The 22649-nt window shown below is 39.4% G+C and overlaps 1 protein-coding gene across 21 annotated transcripts in view; it reads left to right on the top strand.

The window, feature by feature from the left end:
- LOC140728384 (PTB domain-containing engulfment adapter protein 1-like) overlaps nt 1-22649 on the top strand; it is a 383776-nt gene that overhangs the window by 313625 nt on the left and 47502 nt on the right. The window lies entirely within an intron of this gene.

The raw sequence follows: 22649 nt of genomic DNA, 5'->3' as shown, positions 1-22649 counted from the left end.
TGCCGAACATGTACTTACTTTAGAATTTACCTAGAGTTACCCATAGCCCTCTATTTTTCTAAGCTCCAAGTACCTGTCCAGGAGTCCCTTAAAAGACCCTATTATATCTTTGGTATTTTGATGCAGTTTATTTCAGGAGCATTTTACTGTTATTAAATTAACTCATTACTTATGTCGGCCAGCCAGTTTGAAAGTGAGCTTACCTAGCAGGGTTAATTTAGATGCTTCTGTAACTTTTTACAGAAATCAGACTTCCAGCTCGACTGATTTGTGCATGTTTACAATTCACATGAATAACCACCATCGCTCACAATATTCCTGCAATAAACCTATCAATATAGCCCTCTATTCTTCGCTCACTATCTGCCTATCCAGCTTCCCTTTAAAAGCATCTACACTTCTTACCTCATTGAATCCCAGTGAGGGAAATTCTCCATTTTACCAGCACTGGGTTAGAGCATTGTTTTCTGCTAAATCTGCTTGTTGACTGTCTTATATTGATAACTTCTAGATTTAACCTTTACCAACTGTAGAAGCAGGGTCTCTGTGTCTATTTAAACCTTTAGTTACAGTCTCTTTTCATGGAGAAAAAGTCACCTTCATCTAGTGTGCACACTTTTCCCTGAAGAGTCTTTCCAACAGTTATGATAATACCTTGCAAATACATTTGGCATGCTCTCTAATAATAATATATTTATCTAATAATGCAGCAACCAAATGCAGCACACTACAACCTTCTACAAGGTTGGATGTACTCTTTTTTAAAATCTGTATCTCCATCAACAAAATTGATGTTGGTTTTTTGGTACTTTGCCTTTTGTAATGCTAGATCTATTTTTTCATCTATCCCATTTGTTTTCTAATTAGCATGAGATCCTTTTTGCTTATCCCGTAATTCATCTTGAACCATCATTCCTTCCATTGTTCCTTTTTGTCTTCTGCCTCCAACCCTATTAATAATCATTTTTATGCCTTCCCTTCTCCACCCCATTATGCCTATTTCATCTTTAAGTTTGTCCTGGATAAAAAATGGCCTGAATTTCTCGGCATAACTGCTACATGAAATATTACCTTTGCAGCTCTTTATAGCTTTTACATGATGTTATAAATACCATGACAGATGTAGACACAAAATTATTGTCAGGTAAAGTGGAGTACACCCAAGAGTGGGGACTCCGCATTTCCTGAGTATTACAGCTGTTTTAGCTGCCTCTGTGCATGTGAAATGACAATACTTAAAATGAGTTTAAATGTAGATTGTTTTGTGATATGGAACTTTATAGCTTTATAACCAGGACTGCTCATTATGCTGAAAAAACTGTTTAATGATTTTTCACTTTCAGAAGAATATGAGTATTAATTGTACGATTGTTGATCCTAAAACTTTGGTATTGGTATTTTCAAAGAGTTTTTATTTTTCCCGGACAAAAAGTCATTACGGTCAGTCATTCCAAAACTGTTGGTTGTTCCAGGCAGAAACAATGATGCTTGTACACTATAATGTCCACTACAAGTACAAGCAAATAAAACCAATTAACACCTCATTAGGGAAGACTGGAAACAATCTTTCTGATGCAGAACAAATTTTAAAATTTTAATATCCTTGTATGGGAGATTTTCGCCATTAAGGATCAATCAGAACATGAAGGAATATTTTATTCTCCTGAACTAGTGTCTGCCACCAATTAATTTCAATAAAAGGCCCACCACATTAAGGCCAAAGATGAAAGTGTGGGTGTCAAGAAGTGTATATTATTTGTAAGAATTTAATATCACTTTGTATGGTGATGAGGCAGTCACCATAGAAGTGCCATGTTGTGGATAAAATAGAACCTGTAGATGTACTAAACTTAAGGCATTTGATATGGTGTGGATTCAGTACTTGTGGAATAATTCAACCTTATTATGCTTTGGCAAGGATAAGAGATTAGCTGGCACACTGAAAATGGAGAATAGCATTAATGGGATGTTTTCTTGTTGGCAAGATATAGTGAGTGCTGATATCTCAGTGTTTTATCATTTCTTTTGATGCCTTTGAGTGTTGGTGGGTGGCCAAGTGATTAAGGCATTGTTCTAGTGATCTGAGGGTCGTTAGTTCAAGCCTCAGCTTAGGCAGCGTGTTGTGTCCTTGAGCAAGGCACTTAACCACACATTGCTCTGCAATGACACCGGTGCCAAGCTGTATCAGCCCTTGCCCTTCCCTTGGACAACATCGATGGCGTGGAGAGGGGAGACTTGCAGCATGGGCAACTGCCGTTCTCTCAATCAACCCTGTCCAGGCCTGCACCCTGGAAACTTTCCAAATCCATAGTCTCTCAAGACTAACAGATGCCTATTTATGATGCCTTCGTCCATGTCATGATTACTAAATTTGTTGATAACACAGAGATAGGCAAGAAAGTAAATTGTGAGGTCCATAAAGGGTATAGAGTTAGGTTAAACTGTGGACAAACATCTGGCAGATATGGTATATATTCTGTTTTAGTAGGAAAGATAATAAGCTTATAAACTATTTGTTTAAAGTGTGCAAAATCCTGAAATAGAGGGATCTATGTATCATAAATCATGATTCACTGGCATATCCCTGCAAATAATTAGGATTGTAAAGGTGCTGTTATTCGACATTGCAAGGGGCCATGCCTTAATTATATGGAGCATTGGTGAGCCCACTTTGTTTTGTTTTGTAACATTAAAACATTAAACCAATTCAAAGGAAGACACAGGAACTTGAAATGCTAGTGTAACTTAATGCTTACTTAAAGCGAGGCATGCATAGTGTGATGATGTATGCAATTTACATATCCATGCATATAATTCATAATGAAATATTTAAATGACCAAGAAAGCTTTATCAACTAATATATATTCAAGATTACTCAAATATTATTCAAATATGAAATACACATTCCTCCCTGCTTAGCTATGAATGCCAACCTAATAGAGAATGCATCAACTATATACACAATATACTATATAATACAACCACTATATACAGATATCAACAGCATAGTAAATTTTAAATTAGCCTATTCATACCTAAAGATTTAATTGCTGTGGAGGATTTCTTACTCTTGTGGGATAACGTTATTTTCCTGACAAAGGGGATCACTCTGCTTGGCAGATGAGACTTGTGGCTGTGTAACGATCCCAGGTTCTGGGCCTTCTCCGTTGTGGTTGTAGGAGTTGACTCTGAGACTGCAAGAAGTGGTTCTGACAGCTCTGGACACCTTTCTTCTCCTTCCTTTTGATACTAGCTTGTGCATCTTGATCTCGGAAAGGTATATTTAGTCACTGGAGTATTGTATTATTAATCCTTCTATTGCTCCCTTTACTATCTTATCTCTCCTCTTGATCTCCTCATTCACCACAACAACTGATGAATCTCTGCTTTTTTATCTCCATTGATTTTGTTTTGGACATCCATTCATCCAGCTGGGCGTTGGTCTTTGCATCTACTTGTACAAGCAGCTTTTTGTCTCCCACTTGAAGTTCAAGCAATAACCTTAATGCACGCAGAGTAGATTCTGGTGCTTTATACACACAAAAGCCGAATGCTTGTATCTTTCCTGAAGTTCCTTGAGCTCTCTTCCAGCTTAAAGCCAAGCCACATTTCACTAATAGCTACCTGGTTAGCATATCAGAAGCTTTTTCAGGTACAGGTGTATTGCCTAGAAAAACTGCTCTAGTCGGACCACTGCTGTCATCACCCTCACATTTACTCTGAACAGAATGGTCCTTCCTTGGTCCAGTATGTTGTCCAACCAGGGGTATGAAGTTTGGCACCAACACCTGTTCGCCCTGTAGTGAGGAACAGTTCAAGGTGTTTGGCATGCAGACAGTTGAGGCATCATTCAGTACCTTTCCTAATTCACTTTCAGATGGCTTCGTGCAGGAGATGTGGCATGCAGATTGTGGTGGATCTTCAATCAAATTGTAGTTGTCTCAGCCAATCACATCCTCACAATGCTGGTCCTCCTGATTTTACCACGTACAAACCCAATGGGTCTTGTTGGTTATTTTATTTCACTCTTATGGAAGTCATTCTCACAGAAGTTATCTTTTTCTCCAGTACAAGTTCGTAGTTGGATAACTGCAGGCTTCAGTTTATTACCTTTGAAATGTCATTCACTTTTGGTGTAAGCACTGCAAATCTCTAGGCTACACAGTCCTGTGTCACTGAATTCACTGTCAGATTTTCATCAACAGCATGCAGATGTGTTTTACCCTGCCGCTTGACTTTTTCTCTTCTTCTCTTCTCTACGCAATCCATTTATTTTTGTCTGCCTAACAAAATTATCTACCTTGTTGCATTTACTGCAAGTTTCAACATTAAATCTGCATTGGTGTATGCGATACCCAACCACAGTGGTAACAGAACTTGTCTGGCCAGGTCAGTTTCTATTTAGATGCAGCAATTTTGTTCACACTCACTCTCATTGCTGACTGCAACTCAGTTATGTCTCTGCCTGCTGTTTCCATTGATACAGTGGTTTCAACTGCTGTTTAGAATGTGAGTTGTGCTTCAGTAAGGAGCCATTATTAAATACTTTCTTGTAAGATTCCACAAACTAAATAATCTCTCAGTGCATTATTAAGCCTCTCACCAAACTGACAACGCTAAGACAACTTCTTCAATTTAGTCACGTACTCTGAAATGGATTCCACTTCTTTTTGATTCCACTTGTGAAACATAAAGTATTTTGCAATCAATAATGGCTTTGGTTCTAAAAGTCCCTTTACACACTTGCTGACAATATCAACAAAGCTCACTTCTGATAGTTTGGATGGAGCAGTTATACTTTGGAGCAAACTGTATGCCTTTAAAGCCAATGTGCTTAGCAAAATTTGTACTTGTTTCTCATTGGCTATTTCATTTGCTTCAAAGTATTGCTGAATTAGCTCAGTATGCATGTTACGGTTATCTTTTGTGTATTCAAATATGTCAATTTTAACGATATAGCCAGTCATTTCTACTTTTTTATGATTATTATCACCCGGTGTTCACTCTTTATGAACTCATAAATTCCTCCGTTTACTACTTTAAAAAAAAAATTGATCATGCCTTCCCTTCCGAAGAATGTGTGCTGCACTGCTTCTTTTTTTTTAAATCGACAGACACTGCACATGCTGGGCTGTTTTTTTTTTTAATTTGACCATTCCTCACTGCAATTTTTAAAATTTCGAATGTCTCATTGCAGTTTAAGAGTCGATAGCCGTCTTGGGTTCATTTTGTTTTGTAACATCAAAACATTACACTAATTCAAAGGAGAACACTGGAATCCGAAATGTGGGTCTAACTTCGTGTTTACTTCAAGTAAGGCGTGCACATGTCAGGTGGTATCTTGATGACGTATGAAATTCACGTATCCGTACCTGTAACTCGTAATGAATTATTTAACTGAACATGAGTGCTTAATCAACCAATATATATTCAAGATTACTCAAATATTTCTTAAATATTAAATACAGAGCACTCTCTTGTGGACTATTGTATGCATTAATACTTTTTAAACAGTGAGAGATTGAACAATACAGATATTCAAAGGAATCTTGAGAGTCCTTTTACATAATTTACTGAAGAGGTCTAACACAGAAGAAAATTGCAGAATCCCAAAATAAAATCACCAGGCTATGCAAAGATGAAGAGGAAAATTCAACCTGGAACATCTAAAAAAAAATGCTATGATTTTATACAGTACTTAATTTCAGGACATGCCAACCTATTTTGCAGACAATCAAGTACCTCTGAAACATGGTCACTTTACTAAAAAGATAAAGTAGTGATCAGTTTCTGCATGCAAAAATGCAACAAACCAGAAAGAGATACATGAATAGTGAATATGTTCAAATAATTTTTGTTTGGGGATAAATTGGTGGCCAAGATTATTTTGTTTCATTTGAGCAGCACTGTATTGCTTTTGTTGTCTGTCTTTTTTTATTTTGACTATGATCCAGAAATGACCTTTTCTTGAGATAGATCTGTTTGTTACCAATTCTTCAGTGGTGAGCATTTCTAGACCTTATTTCTGTTTCCTTTTGGAAGGAAATGATATGCTTGTAACTCTGGAAATTAATCAAAAATTTGGGCAGATGGGAATAAACACGCACTCTAGTTTTGTTCTTTACTTTTAGGGAGGTGTGCACTTATGATGTGGCATAATGATGAATGCCATTTACGGATGCAACTCTCTCTCTGGGGCTCATATACAGACTTGGCTTGTTAACTAACTCTGCTAACAGTCATGTGACAGATCATACACCAGCATAAAATTATAAAAGTTACAGAAAAAGAAAATAAAAATAAAAAGGACCCTTTACTGTTAAATTGGTCTAATATGCACTTAAACATTGGAGCTCATTGCTGGAGTAGTTAGGGATCTATCACTACTCACACGCTAAATCCACCATCTGCGTGAAAGTACCCACCTCAAAACCATCTCAAACGAACTGGCTATCTCAGCAGTATTGGCCCTTCTTTCTTGGTGTCACTCATCTGCACAAAGCACTTCTTGCAATGGGTACTCTCCTTCCAATGGTATTCTTCAGTATCTTTCCTTGTGCCCCGCTCTGCAGTTCCCGCCACAAGGCCCTAAACCCTGACTACTGTCCTTCAGAAGTGTGATTCTACCCAGCTCTCCTGAATCTTCCACAGGGCAGGAAGTTACAATTGGCTGACACAATGTTCATAAGCTGGACAACATGGTTCCTTATCTTCAGCCTTATCTTACCAGCAGGACACACTGCTTTTACAGAAAGCTGCTAAAATAAAATCCCTCACAGCATACCAGTAGAAATCTTAACCAGGGCATTACATTCACCGCCCAAAAGATAGTCATGTCTTCATGACCTTGGAACTTATTAAACCATTATTAATAACACAGTCATCAAATGAATGTCATGATATCACAACCCCCAATCCATTTGCCAATGGAAGTAGCATATCTCACCATAGGAACTGATATAACAATCTGTTTCTCAGCTGGACCTCTACCAGCCTAGCTGGGATTTCCTGACTCTCCTTATCTCATCTTAAGCTTCAGCTTCAGCCACTCCTGTGACCTTTCCTGTCCATAGGAGGATGCCTCCTCCTGTCTATCACTCATACCTTCTGGTGGCTAAGGTCCCTCTGTTCCATGACTGAACTCTGCTTTGCTCAGTTTAAGCAGGTGCTGCCAAACCTCTACTAGTACTAACTGGAGAGACTTCTCTTGAAAAGGGGTGTCCTCTGTCGCTCTACTCTTCCGAGACGTAACATGACAGGTTTGGAATGAGTTGTACTATACAGTTCCTGGTTTATGCTCACCATTTTGTTTAGGAAGAACTTGTACCTTCTCAAAAGCAGCTCTGATCACCAGGTGAATGGATACAGTTTCCATAAAATTCTCTCCATTTCTCATCTTGCATGCTCCCATGAGCCTTCTCACAATGGAAGTATTTGTTCCCACAACAATGGAAGCTTCACCCTTTTTAACTGATCCAGGCAGGCGGACACCGGTGTGTCAGTAGTTTCATTTACTCCATCATCTGTTTCCTAAAACTTCAGTCTCAATGACAAGTGATTTTCGTATGGGTACTGATCAGTACTAAGCCCTGAAATCTCAAGGGAACTGAGTGGTGTCAATGGTAAATGCATCAAATACCAGTTGTAAGAAGATCTATAAAGCAAAGTAACTTGAGAACCTGTGTCAAGTATGGCTCTAGCATAAACTTCTTCAATCCATATGGTTATATTGGAGCCTGGTTCCACTAAACTTCCAGATTTTTCACTTTATTCTCTCCAGGATAACAGCCCCTTCCTTTGCTGGGTCCCTCCATAGTTTTGCTGCTTTTCTTTGTTTAATTAACCACTGACTGACTTTTCCTGCCCCTCTCAGTCTCGCTTGAAATGTCCATCTTCTCCACAGATGTAACAGAAAATACTGGTCGCCTCTCTAGACAAAATACCCTTTTCAGCAGCTTCCTCTGCATTGTAAGTCCTACAGGTGGGTCAGGTTTCTCAACGGACGTGTCATGTTTAGTTGAAAATTCCACAGACATCCATCGAGTCAGGTCAGCATGAAGCCTTTCACCTCATTCCTCAGAAGTTGCATCTCTGTGGCATCAGGGGTCACTTTAGCAGCAGAGGCTATCACTGATGACACTACTCGGCTTTTGAAAATGTTCGGCTTCTCAGTCACGTCTTCCTCCTCTCTAAATTCTATGAGTAACTTGATAAAAGGTGAAGGAAGATGCATCTTGCGAATAATTCAAATACGTAGAGCAGTCATGTCATGTGTCAGCACGCCCTTCTCATCTTGGTCCGTCCTCAAGCAATTTCTCTCAGACAGTTGAATGCTCCCTTTGTGGCACAAACAGTGCACCAGTTTCTGAAAGGGTAGGCAGACAGCTTCTCCCCTCTCTCCTGGAATGTGTACCTGAACTTCTTCAAAAGATCGGCTGAACTTTCAGTATTGCCAAAAGCACCTTCCAGAGCTTGCTTGTAATTAGCTGATATGGCTAATGAGTTTTCTGCCTTTCGGAACATCAGTATATTAGCTGCCGGACCCTTTAAACACTCTGTCTTCGTGTTGTCCTATTATCTGAGCACTGGCATTTATCCACTAACTGAAATGTCTGCTCAGCCAAATCTCATATTCCTCTTCTCCATCGGGGCTGGGCTTGACTCGAGAGAACACTCCCAGCCTACAATAACTTTGGCTTTCCGCAGGTACGCTTTGGCACTGATCAACTAGTGATGTAATAACCAAAAGCAGCTCAGAATTGAAATCAGCTGCTGAAGGACCCATTAGATCTTTCACATCAGACAACTCCTTGGCCGCACTTCACAGAAATGAGAGCAACTTGTCTTTAAAGTCTTCACCCTCAGCTACATTATCCCTCCACTAGAGATAGGAACTGACCATGGCCCCACCTCTCCAGATGCCCCTATCTTATCAGGCGGCAGGACTTCAGTTACGTCACTGGTAGCCTGGACTAACATGACATGTTTACCCGCTGATTGGTCAAAACACGTTCAACCAAAATACTCTGAACGACAGGACATACTGCTTCTGCAGAAAGCTGTTAAAATAAAATACGTCACATCATAGCAGTAGAAATCTTAACAAGGACAATATTCTTCATATATAAACTGTAACGAATTATTTAAACAACATAGATGCTTAATCAAACAATATATTTACAATGTTACTCAACTCCTATTGGAATATTAAATACACAGCACTCCTCTCTGTAAGCAATGAAGAGTAAGAGTTCTTGTGGGATAACATTTCCTGACCAAGGGAGGTGAGACTTGTGGCTCTGAAGCAATTAAGGTTCTGGGTTGGCTCTGGGACTGCAGGAAGTGATTCTGACCGTGCTGAATACCTTTCTTCTGAGCGTGTTTGCTTCCTGAGCAGTGCATAGCAAGCTGCTCGATCTGCTCACCTGTCCCAGGCAACTGAGCAAAGCTTTGAGCCAGTGCTTTCATTTTAACCACATTTAGATGACCTGCATGTAGCTCCTCCAACTCTTTAGCTCTCACCTTGGGTGATAAAACTCTCAATCATCACATAAGGCAACACCCCTCAATGGCAGTTTCATCCTGACACTGGTAAAAACGGGGGAACTGGAGTTTCTGCTGCACATTCCAGCCATTTTGAGTTGCCATGTTTACCTGAGCCTGTGTGGTTTTTTTTTTACTGGTTTCCCTTTGGATCAGCTCTGCCGTGATAGGGAGACTTTCAATTTACATTAGGGAGAGTACGTCAAGAGGAGTGTCCTCTGTTGTAAATTTTTGAAGTACTTCCTTTTCCAATGGCAAACGGGAGAATACATCGGCATTTTCATGATTAGTCGCCTACTTGAATTTAATCTTGTACTTGCATAATCGAAGAAACAGAACCCATCTTTGTATTCATGCTGCTGCTGTTAGTGGAACACCCTTCTATAGATAGAAAATGGACACAAGTGTAAGTAATGAGAGTAAATGCTTTCCCATACAAGTACTGGATGAAACTTCTCCCTCCCCAATTCAGACTCAAGGCCTCTCTGTTGATCTGTGCATGATTTTTCTCAGCAGCGGTAAGGCAATGAAATGCAAAGTCCATGGGGTATTCACTACCATCGCTTATAACATGGTATGAGTACAACTATATCATAAGATGAGGCATCACAGGCAAGCTTCACTGGACAATGTAGATCATAATGTGTGAGTACAGTGTCTGATGTCACCGTTTCCTTTGTCTTCTGGAAAGCCACCTCACACTGCTTTGTCCATTGCTATTTCTTCCCAGATTGTAGTAATGAGTTCTAAGGGTGAAGCACAGTGGCCAAGTTCGTCAGGAATCTGTCATAGTAATTGACAAAGCCTAAAAAGAACCACAACTATTGGCCTTGGGACATCCACCACTGTTTTTTTTTATCAGAACGCATATGTCTGGTTGTGTGTTGATGGTGTGACCACTGTAAGTGATGCTTGGTTTAACGGATTTACATGTTGCATCATGCCCTGAGCCCATAATCTTTAACATTTTTAACACTGTCTTGAATTTTGAAGATGTTCTTGTTACCCTTACTGGGTAACACTGAGTGCCTGGGCAGTCTTTCTGCACCTGGTCGGTAGCTTTCTGCCAGAGTGTAGGTGCAGACACTTCTTCAGCACCAAGCCTATTATTGCAATAAAGCCCTTCATCAATGTCTGTGGTGTGAAACATTTTGGACTCTTTCTCCATCTCCATCTGTAGGTAGACCTCAGCAAGGTCCATCTTGTTGATGTGTTTTCCTCCAGAATGGTTTGTAAGATATTCCCTATTCTGGGCAGAGAGTATTGATCTACTTTCAGTATTGGGTTGATGGTGACTTTATCATCTGCACAAATTGTAACAGACCCATTCTTCTTTGTTACCTGGGCCACTGATTTTGCCCATGGGCTCCACTCAACCTTGCAAATGATTCCTTCAGCCTCCATGCAATCTAGCTCACTGGTTGCTTTTTATGGATAGTCTAAGCAACCGGACAGACCTTGCAAAACTTGGGTGTGGCATTTTCATTTAACACTATTTTACCCTTGATATGTTTGTGCTCTCCAGTGTCGTCCTTGAATACTGCTATGGCGGTGTCTACAAGTTTTGCTTTTAAATCTGCATTGACCTGGTATATGTGAGCCCCTTCCACAATAGTAACATTATTTGTTCGACCAGGCCAGTTTCTGTTTAGATGTTGCAGCTTTGGTCACATTCACTTTCATTCCTGACTGCAACTCATTTGTGTCTCTGTCTGTTGTTTCCATTGATACAGTGATTTCAACTTCCCTTTTAAATATGAATTGTGCTTCAGTTAGGAGCCGTTTCTGAATGCTTTCTTGTGAGATATCACAAGCTAAATGATCTCTCTGTGCATCATTAAACCCATCACTGAACTGACAATACTCAGGCAATTTCTTCAATCAGCCATGTAAGCTGAAATGGGATTCCCTTTATTTTGATTCCACTTATGAAAGATAAAGTATTCTTCAATCAGTAATGGTTTTGGTTCCAAATATTCCTACATTACTTTCATGATATCAGCAAAATTCACTCTGGCTGGTTTGGTTGGAGCAGTGGAACTTCTAAGCAAACTGGATGTTGTTCCATCTATTACATGGAGCAAAACTGATAACTCACTTCTCAATATAGGTACATATTCCAGTTCTCTCAAGTACAATTGAACGAGTCTATCTTTCTGATGTAGACAGCCATTTCTGCTCTTTTTTTAAATTAATGATTATGATCAGACAGTACTCACTGTTTATGAGCCCGTAAATTCATACGTCTTCTGCCTTTTTTTATATTTGCCCGTCTCTGCCTCTTCCCAAGGAAGCATTTTTCAACTCAACCATTCCTCACTGTTTTTTAACTCAAAATTGTCACCACACTTTGACAGGTAGTCTCTGATTCGTATAAAGCTTCCTCATCAATACAGTTATGTTTTGTACTATCAGAAATTAATCAGAAGAAAAAAATGGAGCCAGGAGATACATGTCTTACTTTGTTTTATTTTTAGGGAGGTGTGCTCTAAATTTGATCTGGATTTCATGATGAGTGCTGTTTGACATCAGGAAGCAATGTAGAAAATGCTTGTTCGATTCTGTGGATTTCTTGATTACAGGAACAAAACTTTTTTGATCACTTCCAAACACTTTCTTCAGAAAGTGCCTTTAATTTAGCAGGACATTTGGCAGATGTATTAAGCCTTGGAAAGATTTTAAGAAGTCTCTTAAAACTTCAAAATATATGAGAAAAACACATCTGCCATCTGAGTCCTGGAATAGAATCTGCAGATGAGTTCCTTTCATAAGTACTGGGTAATAGGAAATGTTTTATAATTCTGCCAAAACATTAACAAAATGAGGATGGGGAAATTAATTTCAGAGAATGTTTTATGTTTGCTACAGCTGGATGACACAGAAAACCTCTCTGAAGTAGTGGAGAAGTGTAGGTTTAGTTTGAGTGAGAAGCTCAAAGAAATTGCTATTAATAAATAGTAAGCATTGGAAAAATTAAACCCACCAAAAGTTGATAAATTGACAGTCTTTGACCTGTGGTAATGGGAATGATGAATACACTGATTGCAATCTACTAAGATTCCATCATTTCTAGAATGATTTCCACAAATAGAAAGGTAATGTATGTAATTCCACTCCCTGGCAAAAGGAGGAGAGAGAAAGCAGGACCGTGTACTGTAGACTCGTTAGCCTGAAAGCAATAGTGGGGGAAATGCTAGAATCTATTGTTGAAGTATAACAGGGCATTTAAAAAAAGAATGCAATTAGACAGAGTCAACATGATTTATGAAAAGAGGATCTGTGTTTCATAAATCCACTGGAATTTTTCAGTTGTAAGTAGCAGACCAGATGAGAGCAATCAGCTAATTATTTGGACAATCAGAAGACCTTTCATAAGAGATCACTAGCAGGAAAAATGTAGAATGCAAAGTTTTGGTACTAATACACTGGCATGGATTGAGGATTGATTAATGTCTGGAGACAGAATGGACTGTTTTCACAATAGGAGGTTGGTACAAGGGAAGTGCTGCAGTGAATGGTATTGGGCCCTCTCTGATCTATAGCAATGTTTTGGGTAAGCGGTTTATCTGGTGTTACAAATCTAATTGCTGTGTGGTGGAAGCAGAGAGGCTTCAGTGGAATATAGACAGGCTAAGCAACTAGAACATTGACTAGTACAGCACAGGAACAGGATCTCGGTCTACGATGTTGTGCCAAACCAAATAAATTAGTAATCAAATAGCTATCTAAACTAATCCCTTCTGTCTACACAATCTCCATATCCTTCTATTTTCCTCACATTTATGTGACTATCTAAATGTCTCTTAAAAGTTTCTAATATTCCTGCTGTTACCACCACCTTGGGCAGGAGGATCGCAGATAGCTGTAAAAATAATAAGGTTGCACTAGTAGATGATTTCAACTTCCCTCATGTTGACTGGGACTGTCATAGCACAAAAGCTTGGATAGGTGGAATTTGTTAAGTGTATCTACGAAAGTTTCCACAAGCGGTATGCGGATAGCCCAACAAAAGATGAGGCAACAGTGGACCCTTACATTGGGAAGTGAAACAGGAAAGTGACTAAAGTGTTTGTGAGGGAGTACTTTTTAAGACCAGTGATCACAATTTTAATAACTCTTAAATAATTACAGATGAAAGTAGAAGTAATGCACACTTTAAATTCATATATTGAGGCAAGGGAAGTTTTGAAAGCATTAGACAGGAACTTGCAGGAGTTGATTAGGAGATGCCTTTGGCAGGTAAAACAATGTTGAGAAGTGGGAGGCTTTTAGAAGTCAGATGAGAGTTCAGAGACCACTTGTTCCTGCAAGAATGAAGGGTAATTTTGACCAGAATAGGAAGCCCTGGTTAACAAAGAATATTGAGGCACTGGTCAGGAAAAAGAAGGCATTAGATAGGTATATGCAGCTGGTTTCAAGTTATATCAGATATCTAGGAGTACTCGAGAGAGAAATAAGGAGGGAAGACACAGGACATGAGGTAAAGAAGAATCTAAAGAGATTCTTCATGTATATTAAGAGCTAAAAGTGACAAGGGAGAGAATAAATCCCCTTAAGGATCAATGTAGTCATTTATGTATGGAGTCACAGAAGACAGACAAGGTCGTGAATATGAATACCTCTTTCATGTATTCAGTGTGAAGAAGCTAATAGGCATTAAGGGGAAAGAATAGTGATGTCTTCGAGGGGCTGCTGGCAGTTTAAAGTGCATGAAGTTGGTTAAATCCCTGGGGTCTGACAAAGTACATCAGTGTATCCTAGGTCAGCCCTTTCACTTGGATTGCTTAAATCCATATGAAGGATCTCATTGACTGTCCATTTCCCTTCACAGACACTGCCCCAGGAAACTGCAGGGTTCTTGGCAGAAGTATTATTAATAATATTAACTTCTTTATAGAGCACTTCTCATACAAACGATGTACTTCAGACTGCTCTACAACGGGACGAAGTGCAAACGTAAAAAATAAAAGACAACATCTTGTTAGTTGAAGGCAAGATTGAATGAATAAGTTCTGAGCTAGTTTTTAAAAGTGTCAACTGAGTCTGCATCTTTTACAGTTTAACACTGTAGTTAAAAAAAAACTGAACTGCCAATTTTCTTTTGAGGGAGATTGCTTAAATTTATGAGACTGGTGGACGAAGACCAGAGAGCTCGAGCAGGATTATAAAATGAAAATGATTCTGTGATACATCATCTTTAACCAGATAGGACGTACTGGAAGATGGCTAATGCGCCTTTATTTAAAAAGTCTGCAGGAAAGGGCAGGGAACTATAGGCTGGTGAGCAAACATCTGTAGTGGGAAAGTTATTGTAGAGGATTCTTAGAATCAGGATATATCTGCTTTTGGAAATACAAGGGCAGATTAAGGATAATCACAATGGCTTTGTGCATGGAAGATAATGTTTCACAAATTTAAGGTTTAAGGTCAGGGGAAAAATTTGAAAGGGAATTGAAGGACAACGTTTTCACACAAAGGATAGTAAGTACATTCAAAGAGCTGCCAGATAAAGCTGCAGAGGTGGGTATAATTACAATTTTAAAAGGTGTTTAATCTCCTACATGGTTAGTAAAAGTTTAGAGGGACTGGGGCCAAATGCATGCATATGGGACCAATTCAGGCTGGCAGCTTTGCCAGCATGTGTTAGTTAGCTAAAAGGCCTCTTTTTGTGCGAAATTACTCTTTGAAAATTGATGTGCAAGTTCAGCTAGCAATTAGATTGGGAAATGGAACTTCGACATTTCTTGAAGTGATGAGTGCAACAGTACAGACATCTCCAAATATTCAGGGACCATGTCGCAAACTAATCGGAATATGGAGTCCTTATCTGGTCTACCAACTGCAGGAAATACAGTCAATGGCCACCTAATAAAATGGTTATTGAATGTATATTCATGGTTTTTCTGCTGTTGTAGCTTATCCACTTCATGTGTGGTGCGTTCAGAGAAGCTCTTCTGCACACTACTATTGTATGGTTATTTGAGTTACTGTTGTCCTCCTGTCAGCGTGAACCAGTTTGGCCTGTCTCATTAACAATGTTTTGTCACCCACAGAACTACTGGTCAGTGATTTTTTTTTCTTTTTCACGCCATTCTCTATAAACTCTAGGAGATCAGTTTGAGATGCTCAAAACACCCCGTTTGGCACCAGTAGTTCCACAATCAAAGTCGCACTTCTTCCCCCTTCTGATATTTGGTTTGTAGAAAATCTGAACCTCTTGACCATGTCTGCATGCTTTTATGTATTGAGTTACTGCCATATGATTGGCTAATAGATATTTGGATTAGCGAGCAAGTGTGCAGATATACCAAATAAAGTGGCTACTGAGTTGTATATATTTGTGATTGAGGGTGTGCAGCAAAATATCACCAGAATGATCCCTGGAACAGTGGGTTTGTCTTATAGAAAAAAGTAACACAGCCTGGGAGTATATTCTATTGACTACCTTTTAATAAGAGGTATCACAGAGAGAGGAGCCCCCACTCTATCTGGGCTGGCGTTTAAATCGTCTGAACAATGGATCGTACTTCACATTAGAATCCAGGCCCCACCACAGCAAATCGCTCCAAGCCTAGAACACGCTGCACAGAAATTCACTTTGGACCTGGATTTCGCCATTCTCAAACTTTCCAAATCGGCTTGGCGCCCAGAGCTATCCAACCTTGCCCGACTATCGATACCCTACCCGATGAGAATCAGGGCACAAAGGATTAGTTCAGGAAAGTAGTTTGAGGTAAAAGATGTACCATGGTCATATTGAATTGCAAAATAGGCATGAAGACTGAATAGCCTCTATCTGCTTCTATTTCATATGTTCTGAACTAATTATCCTGCGTTCCTGGTACCTTTTCTAAACTTCATGTTGAGTTCAGCATGAGAGCGCAGCATGCAAGATCATGTTACTTTACCATATTTCAATGCAGAAAGAAACCTGAGTTACTGTCCGGCTTACAAAGTAACATTGGTAATACAGTGGAATCTGTTCAACTTTGAGACCTGTATATTCTGGCCCAATTAAGTGGATGCCCCAATTAACTGAAGCTTCGTGGAAATATTTTAAAAACAAACTACCGCTTAACTGAGTAACAAATTATGTACTTAAATAAAATACTGAACAAATCAGAAGGCAAACGATACTACTACAGTATGATAAAATGTGTATTAGTTCCGAATAGTTATCAACAGAGGAATTCATGCAGTTCTTTTGATTGTAAATGAACAAAATCAGTGCAGACACCTAATGCAAATACTGGACTTCTTCATTGCCTTCCTGCATGAAGTAGTAACAAAACTCACTGCTTTCTAATTCAACGACAGTCGGCCCAAGTGAATAACATAACATAAGCATACACAACTAATGCTAAGCACAGTGTAGTGTCAAATGGCCACACAAGTGCTCACAACTGACACTAGTTAGAAACTGTTGCACCATCCAAACTTTCATTTTCATTGCACCGTTCAAGATGATTTTGGATACCTTCAAGTTCTTCATAGTTCCTAACCTGCTGAAGATGTGAAATCATTTTATTTTCACACCTGTACATTCCTCACATCTCCAAGCCTGAATGCTTCAAACTCCAGTGAGCAAAATAGTTCCAAATTGTCTTCGTGCTTATTGCTTGCCAATTATCAGTGACAACATTCACTGCTTTTTGAACAAAACACATGCACTATTTAAAAACTGTTTGCTTTAAGCATGATGTAGTGTCTAATGGCCACACAGGTACACATGACTGACGCTAGTTAGAAACTGTTCAGCAAAAGTCTCCTGTCCCAATTAAGTGGCGCTGTGTCCCAAACTAAATGAAGGAAATTCTGGCTATTTTCTTGATTTGATTTTGTTCTTTGAGAGTTGTCCCAAATAAGTAACTGTCCCCAATAACTGTTGGCCCAATTGACTGGAATCCACTGTTTTGGCACTTTAGCCATAATTATTTTTTCAGATTGGGGCGATGATGTTACAACTTGTATCATTTACTGCCACTAGGTGTCACTACAGCCATCTAACAATCATTTAAGCATTTCAGTTAGTTTTACTTTGTCGGTTTAATAAATTTGAAAATACTTGCTGCTCATTAGTTCTTGCTGTAGGGTGTTAGAGTAGAAGAGAGAACTTCCCTGCTGATGCATCCCTGATACTCCTCAAAATACAACACTCTCAGCTTGGCCAGCACCCAGACCCATTTTCCCTACTCCTGACCAAGTTCACAATGCACATTTCCAATTACACTGCAAAAATAGAGAACCAAATGTACATCAAGTGCAGGGAAGACATCAGTAAACATATTTACCAGCACTGAAATAATTTAAAACCCATTTCAATGATAGCAGGAATTAGGATTTAATGATGGGAAGCAATGAATTGTGTATTTGTGCACATCTTATGATGGTAAAAGCTGTGTATTAATTAAGGCTGTGATGAACTTCAACCTCACCAGGAAAGCCCCTCCATTGATTATGTGCTCTGCATTTCATTTGGAATTGAAAGGACATATTAAAGGAGACAAAATGGTTAGTTAAAATCTTAAAATAATAACTACTTTTTGTTGTTAACCTGTATATGTGCCAATTGGGAAACGTTCGTTGTTTTAATATTTTGATTCTGTCGTGTATTCTGATGGAAAGAAGCAATTGTTCTCTTCGTCCCATAGATATCTAAAAATTATTGATTAGCTTTTTGAGCTTGTTGTAAATCAATTTTACATTTTGATCTCCTGCTGTCCTCCAACTTTGACATAAAAATAGTGTGGATATTATAAGCCTGAAATAAGAACAGGAAGAACTCAATATATTCAGCAAGTTAGGCTGCATCAGTTGTTGGGGGGGGGCATGATAGGGTGGGGAATCAGAATTGCAGATCATTACATTTTATCACAACTGGATACATTGAAAATATATTTTTGGATGCAGTATATAGAACTGAAAAAAGAGAGAAAAATAAAATTAAGTTCTGTACTATAACCTAGAAGTTTTACACATGTCCTCAGCAGTAAACTCTTGTTAATTCACTTTCCTTTTCCTAACTTAAGACATAGGAGAAGAATTAGGCCATTTGACCCATTGAGTCTTCTCTGCCATTTAATCATGGCTGATCCTTTCTCACCCCCTCCTCAGCCTCTCTCCCTGTCCTTCTCCCCGTGACCTTTGATGCCAGGTCCAATCGAGAACCTATCAAACTCTGCTTTAAATACACCAATCGACCTGGCCTCCACAGCTGCCTGTGGTAATAAATTCCACAAATTCACCACCCTCTGGGCTAAAGAAATTTCGCTGCATCTCTGTTTTAAATGGAAGCCCCTCTATCCTGAGGCTGTGCCCTGTTGTCCTAGAATTCCCCACCATAAGAAACATCCTTTCCACATCTACACTGTCCAGGCCTTTCAACATTTGAAAGGTTTCAGTGAGATCTCCCCTCATCCTTCTAAATTCCAACGAGTACAGACCCAGGGCCATCAAACATTTCTCGCATGATAACCCTTTCATTCCCAGAATCATCCTTGTAAACCTCCCCTGAACCCTCTCCAATAACAGCACTTTTCTTAGATGAGGAGCTCAGAACTGTTCACAATACTCAGTGAGTCCTCACCAGTGCTTTATAAAGCCTCAGCATCACATTCCTGCTCTTGTATTTACAGTCTCTTGATTCTGCAAGTTAACCTGTAAGTTGTTTAGCGTGAGAACTCCCAAGTCCCTTTGCTTCTCAGATTTTTAGATTTTCTCACCATTTAGAAAACAGTCTGCACATTTATTTCTTCTACCAAAGTGCATGACCATGCAGTTTCCAACATTGTATTTCATTTGCAACTTTCATGCCCATTCTCCTAATCTGTCAAAGTCCTTCTGCAACATACTTGTTTCCTCAGCACTACCTGCCCCTCCACCAATCTTCGTATCATCTGCAAATATGGCAACAAAGCTATCCATCCCATCATCTAAAACACAGATAAACAATATAAAAAGAAGCGGTCCCAACACTGACATCGCTAATCAGTTCTGTGCACACAAACCTTCACGGATTTCTTGTTAAGAAAGTCCAGATATTAACATCCTTGATTTCAAATTCCTCCATGTTTTTGTCCTTCCTTGTATTCCCTCTGCAAATTCCATTCCTTTAATTTCAGCCTCCTTACTTCATCCCCCAAACTGTATTCCTGTTCTTTGGCCAGCTATGCCTTCAACTGTCCTGGCAAATAAATTCTGGAATTCTTTCTCTACCAATTTCTGTTTTTTTAAGTTGAGCTTAGTTACGTCTCTATTTGACCAAGTTCTCCTGTTCTAATTTCTCCATTTTTCACTGACAAAGATCCAGAGACCATAAGACATAGGAGCAGAATTGGGCCATTCTGCCCTTCCAGTCTGCTCTGCCATTCCATCATGGCTGATCCTAAATCCTACTCAACCCCATACTCCTGCCTTCTCACCATATCCCTTGATGCTCTGACTAATCAGAAATCTACCAACTTCCACTTTAATTAGTGAGTCTGTGGCAGAGCATTCCACATTCTGGCTAAAAAAAAAAATTCCTCCTTACCTCTGTTCTAAAAGGTTGCTCCTCAATTTTCAGGCTGTGCCTTTAGTTCTGGGTAGCCCCACCAGAGGAAACAGCCTCTCCACATCAACTTTATCTAGTTCTTTCAACATTCGGTAGGTTTCAATGAGATCCCCATGCATTCTTCTAAATTCCATTGAATACAGGACCAAATCTGTCAAACACTCCTCATATGTTAACCCCTTCATTCTCAGTATCATCTTCATGAATCTCCTCTAGACTCCCTCCAATGATAACACATCTTTTCTGAGATACGAGGCCCAAAACTGTTGATAATGCTCCAAGTAGGGCCTGACTAGTGTCTTATAAAGATTAAGCATTATCTCATTGTTTTTATTTTCTATTCCCCTTGAAATAAATGCCAACATTGCATTTGGCTTCTTTGCCACAAATGCAACCTGTAAACTAACCTTCTGGAAGTCTTGCACAAGGGCTCCCAAATCCCTCTGCAAATCTGATATTTGAATTTTCTCCCTAGTTAGATAGTCTGCTCTATTGTTCCTTTTTTTATCAAAATGCATTATCATACATTTCCCAACACTGTATTCCATCTACCACTTTTTTTTGCCTATTCTTCCAATTTGTCACATTGCTTTCTCAGCACTGCCTACCCCTCCACCTATCTTTGTGTCATCCGCAAACTCTGCCACAATGCCAGCAATTCCATTATCTAAATCATTGACAAACAATGTGAAAAGTAATGGTCCCAATACTGAACCTTGAGGAGCACCACTAGTCACTGGCAGCCAACCAAACAAAACCCCCTTTATTCCCACTCACTGCTTCCTGTCTGTCAGCCATTCCTCAATCCATGCCAGTATCCTTCCTGTAACAGGAATTTTATCTTGTTAAGCAGCCTCATATATAGCATCTTATCAAATGCATTCTGAAAATCCAAGTAAATGACATTCACTGCCTGTCCTTTGTCCACCCTACTTTGTCCACCCTACTTGTCCACCCTCAAAGAACTCTAACAGATTTGTCAGGCAAGATTTCCCTTTACATAAACTATGCTGACTTTGACTTATTTTATCATTGTTTTCCAAGTGACCCGAAAACTCATCCTTATTAATAGACTCCAACACTTTCCCAACCACTGAGGTTAGGCTAACTGGCCTATCATTTCCTTTCTTTTACCTTGCTCCCTTCTTAAAGAGTGAAGTGACATTTGCAATTTTCCAGTCCTCTGGGACCATGCCAGAATCAAGTGATTCTTGAAAGATCATGACCAATGCATCAGTTCTCTCTTCAGCAACCTCTCTCGGGACTTTGGGATGTTATCCATCTGTTCCAGGTGAATTATCCAGCTGAAGACCTTTGGGTTTGCTGAGCACTTTTCACTTTGTAATAGTAATTGCATTCACTCCTGCACCCTGACACTAACAGACCTCTGGCACACTGCTGTGTCTTCCACAGTGAAGACAGATGCAAAGTACCCATTAAGTTCATCTGCCATTTCTTTGTCCCCCATTACTACTTCACCAGCATCATTTTCCAGTGGTCCGATATCAACTCTCACCTCTGTTTTACTCTTTATATAACTAAAGAAAAACTTTCAGTATCCTGCTTTATATTATTGGCTAATTTGCTCTCATATTTCATCTTCTCCCTGGTAGCTTTTTTTAGTTGCATTTTGTTGAATTTTAAAAGCTTCCCAATTATCCAACTTCCCACTCACTTTTGCTATGTTACATGTTCTTTCCTTGGCTTTTATGTGATCCTTAACTTCCCTTGTCAGCCTATCCCTGCTGTTTGAGAATTTCTTGTTCTGTAAGACATATTTATCCTGTGCCTTGTGAACTATTCCCAGAAACTTCAGCCATCTCTGCTCTGCCATTATCCCTGGCCAGTATCCCCCTCCAATCCATCTGGGCAAGCTCCTCTTTCATGCTTTTTCCAAAAGCATGGAATTCCCTTTATTCCATTGTGATACTGATGCTTATCCCTCTCAAATTGCAGTTTGAGTTCAATCATATTATGATCACTACCTCTAATGGTTACATTACGTTAATCTTCCTAATAGGATCTGGGTTATTACACAACATCAAATCTAAGATAACCTTTCCTTGTGTAGGCTCAAGCACAAGCTGCTCTAAAAAGCCATCTTTTATGCATTTAACAGATTTCCTCTATTACGATCCAACACCAACCTGATTTTCCCAATCCCGTTGCATATTGAAGTGCCTCATTACAATTGTGACATTACCCTTATTACATGCCTTTTCCAGCTCCCTTTGCAATCTCAAACCACATCTTGGCGACTATTATGAGGTCTTTAATGGTCTTTTTACCCTTACAGTTTCTTAACTCCACCTACAAAGATTCAGCATTCTCTGACCCAGTGTCACCTCTTTCTAAAGATGTAATTCCATCTCTTACCAACAGAGCCACATCACCCACCGCCTACGCCTTCCTGCCTGTCCTTTCGATACATACCTTGGAAAATTAAACAAACTATCTCATTGCTAGTTCTCTGATTAATTTAAATAACAATTCATTGCTGATACTTGCAGGCACAATGTGTTGTGTCATCGATGTGTGGCACCTTGGAGGTCA

This window comes from Hemitrygon akajei, chromosome 5 (assembly GCF_048418815.1).
Source record: "Hemitrygon akajei chromosome 5, sHemAka1.3, whole genome shotgun sequence".
Taxonomy (NCBI): domain Eukaryota; kingdom Metazoa; phylum Chordata; class Chondrichthyes; order Myliobatiformes; family Dasyatidae; genus Hemitrygon; species Hemitrygon akajei.
The sequence above is the reverse complement of the archived record's forward strand: the minus strand, read 5'-3'. Positions and strand labels throughout refer to the sequence as shown.